The sequence below is a fragment of the Carlito syrichta genome, unplaced genomic scaffold (genome assembly GCF_000164805.1).
Source record: "Carlito syrichta isolate Samal-C Ts95f unplaced genomic scaffold, Tarsius_syrichta-2.0.1 Scaffold307231, whole genome shotgun sequence".
Classification (NCBI taxonomy): domain Eukaryota; kingdom Metazoa; phylum Chordata; class Mammalia; order Primates; family Tarsiidae; genus Carlito; species Carlito syrichta.
In genome coordinates this window covers 48,061-54,350 of record NW_007251327.1, presented here as the reverse complement: position 1 = coordinate 54,350, position 6,290 = coordinate 48,061, and positions in this window count along the sequence as shown.

Sequence of the window (6,290 nt, the reverse complement as noted above, 5' to 3'; positions counted from 1 at the left end):
CAGGTGGGTCTCGAACCCGCGGGCTCAGGCAATCCACTCACCTCAGCCTCCCAAAGACGCGGGATTACAGGCTGAGCCACCAAGCCCAGCAATCCCCAGCTCTTATTAAATAAGGCACCTCTCCCAAGAGAGAGTACTAAGAGAACATAGAAAAAGTTTTGAAGTCATCCAGATGACAAATGCATGACAAGCCTTCCCCTCTTTTAGAATCTGGAATAGTTTAAAGTAGAATTTGCAATATTTTAGGATTAGAATCTGGAACTAAGATAATTGCCATAGAGATTCATGTTAACTTTTTTTTTGCATTGAAAATGAAGTAATGTTGCCTCTGGGCAAAGACTTGAATAGATACTTCTCTAAAGAAGACATATGAATGGCCAATAAGCACATGAAAATGTGTGATATTATTAGGCATCAGAGAAATGCAGATTAAAATTGCAATGACACATTCCCCACCTGCTGGACTGCTAAAATAAAAAAAAAAAATTGATGATACTAAGTGTTGGAGAGGATATGGCGTAAAAGGAACTCTTATATACTGTATTGCTGCTGAGGATGTAAATGGCACAAGTACTTTGGAAAAACTGTTCGGTCGTGTTGGTGTTTTATACAGCTAAATATACACTTACAATATAACCCAGAAATTCCAGAATGTATGACTCTGTGGGGTATATGAGACATAGGGACACACACAAACACACAATCTCATACAAGAATGTTTATGGCAACTTTATTCACGAAAACCAAAAAAACTGGACTCAACCTAAATGCTTATCAACAAACACATGGATAAATTGTGGTATATTCATACAAAGGGGTACCATTTAGAATAAAAATAGAGCAAATTACTGATGTATGCAGCAACATGACTGGATCTCAGAAACATAGTGAGACAGGCAAAAGAAAATACATTTATGTAAAGTTTTAGAACAGGCAAAATGTATCTATGGTGAGAAAAAGCAGATCAATGATTATCTGTCAATGGGGGTAGGAGTGAGAAGGACTTAATTGCAAAGGCACAGGAGGAAACTTTGCGTGGTGATGGAAATGTGGTGATGGTTACAAAGATGAATATATTTGTCAAAACTCATCAAACTGTGTACATGTGAGCATTTTATTGTGCATAATTTGTACATCAGTATATATGATTTTAAGACAATTATTCCAACTCTCCAAAATGAATTATTTCTGAAATAAAGTCTGAGTTAGCTGATTGATTTAACAGTGAAGACTGAGTTGGCCAATTAGGTAGGTAATAGATAAGGTCTTCTCATAAATTGAAAGTAAGTGTTTGATTAAAAATTATTTTGTATTGTTTAATTAAATTTTTTTTTTAACAGAGACCAAGTATCTTTACATTGCCCAGGCTGGTCTCAAATTCCTGAACTCAAGCAGTCCTCCTGCCTTGGCGTCCCAAAGTGCTAGGATTTACAGGTGTGAGACACTGAGCATGACCTGATTAAAAATATACATAATACACATGATAAGGTAAATGAATTTTCTTTTTTTTTTTTTTGGAGTTGGAGTCTCACTTTGTCACCTAGACTGGAGTGCAGTGGCATGCTCACAGCCACCGCAGCCTCGACCTGCTGGGCTCAGACGATCCTTCTGCCTCAGCCTTCCAAGTAGCTGGAACTACAGGCATGAGCCACCACACTCAGCTAATTTTTTGATTTATTGGAGAGACGCTGTCTTGCCATGCTGCCCAGGCTGGTCTCATACCCATGGGCTCAGGCAATCCTTTCACCTTGGTCTCCCAAAGTGCTGGGATTGCAGGCATGAGCCACCGCGCCTGGTGGAAGAAAAATTTTAACTCTTATATTTTGGCTTATATTCTCCAAAAAGCATGGCCTGAGATAAAACCTTCTGTATAGGTCATATATTTTGGGGAGAGATTCTAGACACCAGAAATGGGTAGGGAGAGTGAAGCCCAGGATGGATGGCCAAAACAGGGTTTATCATCGAGCTGGTTATCCTCATGATGGGTCAAGGATTGCCTCAAAGGAGCTAATTTTCTGAGAGAGCAAACACAGGTGACAGCCCCTGAAGCAGAAGGCAAGAGAGAAGGGTGTGTATCTATAGGAAGGTGTGTGTCCTTAAGCTACAAATGTTGCTGGTTCCACAGAGACAGCCGAAGGTGGTGGGGGCGGGAAAAGGTCAAAGGTTGTAAAATAGGCCATGAAATTGTTCAACACAACTTAGATTCTTACAAAGGAAATTTTGATGTTTTTTATTCCAATCAAATACATATCTTTACCACATAGGAGTCTGACTTGGTGGTCAATAAGGCTTTTAAGCACATATATGCTTTACATTACGTTAAAACTGCAGGTAGAGTAAAGGAAATCCAAGTTCATGGAGAGATAGAATGATGCAAAATTTCCAACTGTTAAGAAGAGGTTGTGCAAGTATTAGTTTTAAGTGGATAATGTGGGTATCAGATCTCTTTAACCACCATACCATGCTATGCAATTTGTATTCAAGTGGATGGATTTTAAAAAGTGATGTAACCATTTTATTTTATTTTTATTTATTCATTTTTTTGAGCTAGAGTCTCACTCTGTGGCCCAGGCTGGAGTGTAGTGGCATGCTTATGGTCACCACAGCCTCGACCTGCTAGGCTCAGGAAATCCTTTCATCTCAGCCTTCCAAGAAGCTGGGACTACAGGTGTGCACCACCACACCTGGCTAATTTTTTATTTTATTGTAGAGATGAGGTCTCGCAATGTTGCCTAGGCTGGTCTCGAACCCCTGGGCTCAGGCAGTCCTCTTGCCTCTGCCTCCCAAAGTGCTGGAATTACAGACGTGAGCCACTGTGCTTGGCAAGAGTTTTATTTTAAATGTTAATATTTATAGTATGCCAGATATTATGCTCTTTGCAATTATTTAAATGTTGAAACTTTGAAATGTCAAGTTAACAGTGTGTGAAGGGGTACATAGTTTTCCAAAATTCAAGCAAAGAAGTTTCAAGACTACTGATTTCAAACATTCCTCACTTGGTAATGCAAACATTTATATAGCACTATGTGCCAGGAATTGTTCTAAATCACTTATATTAATCCTAACAACAACCTAAATGAATCTGTTTCTATTACATCATTGTCATCTCTGTTTACAGATAGAGACACTGAGGTAAACAGCAGGTAAGTAATTTACCTAAGCTAGCAGGAATCGGAGCTGGGATTTGAATGTGGCCAGTCTGGCTTCTGAATACCAGCCTTTAACCACTATACCATGCTATGCAATTTGTATTCAAGTCATGCCTTAGGCTGGATAACAGGTATACATTTTATTATATCTTTGAGTTGGAGTCTTACTCTGTCGCCCAGGCTGGAGTGCAGTGGCCCACTCATGGCCACTGCAGCCTCAACCTGCTGGGCTCAGGTAGTCCTTCCACCTCAGCCTTCCAAGTCACTGGAACTACAGGTGTGTGCCACCCGCCTGGCTAATTATTTATTTATTTATTATAGAGACGAGGTCTTGCTAAGCTGCCTAGGCTGGTCTCCAATACTTGGGCTCAGGCAACCCATTCACCTCTGCCTCTCAAAATGCTGGGATTACAGGCATGAGCCACCACACCTGGCCCTTACATTTGTAAGCCACCCAATACAGTTACAAGCAAGTAACATAATTATATATTTCAATAAAAATTGTTTTTCAAACTCTCACTCTGCATGAAGCCAGAGAAACCCTTGATAGTCAGGTTTATCAGTTATTTGAGGTTTAAACTCATTTGACTTTAGGATTGTTTCTCTCCTTCCTCCCCTGGGTGGAGGAAGAATCTCAGAGAATTGTTCAGTGTCCTGACATCAGATAGGAGACGTTGCCCACACCAGCATCTGGTAAGGTATAATGCATCCTTCCTGGTCCTGACAATCTTTCTCTGAGGGCATCTGCTGAGATGTATGCTTGTCTCAGTCTCCAGTGGTCACTCCATTTACTCTGCCCTTTCTTTTTTTTTTTTTGAAAGCAAGATTTATTGAGAGGACAGAAACGCTCCCACAGTGGGAGGGGACCCAAGGGGGTTGCCCTACTCTGCCCTTTCATCTTGTCACAAAAGCTCCTCCAGTCCCGTCAGTCTCTCTGCAGCCACTTCCACTCCCTTCATTGGGCAGGAAAATGTGACTGCTCTCCTGTGCCGCTCTGGGCTGCCAGAAGCAGCTGAGCATCAGGGCCACAGTTTACGGTTATGCAGCCCCTCCAAGACTGACCTGTCACCTGCCACTGTTGAATGCCCAACTCGCCAACACTGAGCCTCTGGATCTGGTGCCACTATCCAGAGGGACCAGCCAGGTACTCAGTGTCGGTTTGGTGACACTGAATTCCTTCTCTCATGGGGCGATGAAGCAGTGATGCAGCTTCATTGGAATAGTCTTAATCTGAATCCTTCCTCCACCACCATCTGGGCAGCTGCCAAGCACCTTATTCACCATCATGGCATCTCACTCAATATTGCTTCTGAGCAGTGAACTTGTTTTCCAGCGATGCTTCCACGTGAGACCTAAATTGGGAACTGTGGAGGAAGAGCTGGCAGAGCGTGAGGCCTCCCTCCCGTCGGCATGAGCTAGCAGATGTGACATGGCTCTGGAGCCAGCAGTGCTTGGCAGCAGCTTCCCAATCCCAGGTTGTGGCTATGGCAATGCATTCCGGGAGGATAGTGGCTCCCTTATTCCAAGACTGTGGCTAAGGTGGTGTGATACTGGAATCAGAACCTGGGGGGAAGATTCCTGACTCTCCAGCTTCCCAGGTGACATAGAGTTTTCATTTCCCTTTTCAAGATAGCGTGCAAGCCAGGTGCGGTACCCCACGCATGTAATCCCAGCACCTTGAGAGGCCAAGGTGAAAGGATTGCTTGAGCCCAGGAGTTAAAAACCAGCCTAGGCAACATAGCGAAACCTTGTCTCTACAAAAAAAATTTAAAAACCAGATGCGTGTGGTGGCAAGCGCCACTAGTCCCAGCTACTCGGGAGGCTGAGGCAGAAGGTTTGCCTGAGTCCAGAGGGTCATGGCTGTAGTGAGCTGTGATCATGCCACTGTACTCCAGCCTGGGCGACAAAGTGAGACCTGACTCAAAAAAAACAAAAACAAAACAAACAAACAAAAAAGATAGCATGCGATGTTGTTCTGGGTGTCATTCCTTGAGGCCCAGTCCAGTGTCTGTTCTTCCAGTCCTTCCAATGATTTTTTTTTTTTAGTACTTCTTTTCCCATATGAAATGCTTTCTGCTTAAAATAGCTAGAATGTTTGCCATTATCTGTAACAGAATCCTGCTGGGTATAGTGGTGAAGTTTCTGATTAAGATAACATATATGCGCCAGGCTCAGTGGCTCAGCCTGTAATCCCGTGCCTTGGGAGGCTGAGGTGAGTGGATTGCCTGAGCCCACGGGTTCGAGACCCACCTGGACAACTTGGCGAGACCTCATCTCTACAATAAATCAAAAATTAGCCGGGCATGGTAGCGCGCACCTGTAGTTCCAGCTACTTGGAAGGCTGAAGCGGAAGGATCTCCAGCGCCCAGCAGGTCGAGGCTGCGGTGGCTGGGAGTGGCCACTGCACTCCAGTCTGGGTGACAGAGTGAGACTCCAACTCAAAAAATAAAAATAAAAAAAGATAACATATATGCAGATATGATTTTAAGGGAGTTAAAGGAAAGATGTTCATCCTTTAGAGGTTCTAGATTTGTAACTGGATGTAGCAACTAATCAGATTTGAGTTGATCACTTGGTGAGTGGGCAATTGTACTTGGAGTTGTATTATATTAAGTTTTCTTTTGAAGTATAATATGGGGAGAATATAGTCATGTAGGACAAAGAAATTAGTGGACATTTAAAAATTATTTTGGGGGCAGGGCTCGGTGGTTTAGCCTGTAATCCCAGCACTTTGGGAAGCCAAGGCAAGTGGATTGCCTGAGCCTGCGGGTTCAAGACCAGCCTGGGCAACTTGGTGAGACCTTGCCTCTAACAATAAATCATGAATTAGCTGGGTGTGGTAGCATGCGCCTGTAGTTCTGGCTACTTGGAAGGCTGAGGTGGAAGGATCGCTGGAGCCCAGCAGGTCAGCGCTGGGGTGGCCATGAGTGTGCCACTGCACTCCAGCCTGGGCAACGGCGTGAAACCCCAACTCAAAAAAAAAAAAAAATTCCTTTCGGCCATCACATGAAAATCATCTTCTCAGGTTTAGGAAATCTTTCACCTCATAAATGTTGGAGAGTGATACACCCCTTCCTATTTTGGAAATGCCAGATAATTGCTTTTCCAGCCTTCTTTGAAGCTAGACAACAGGCACATGAC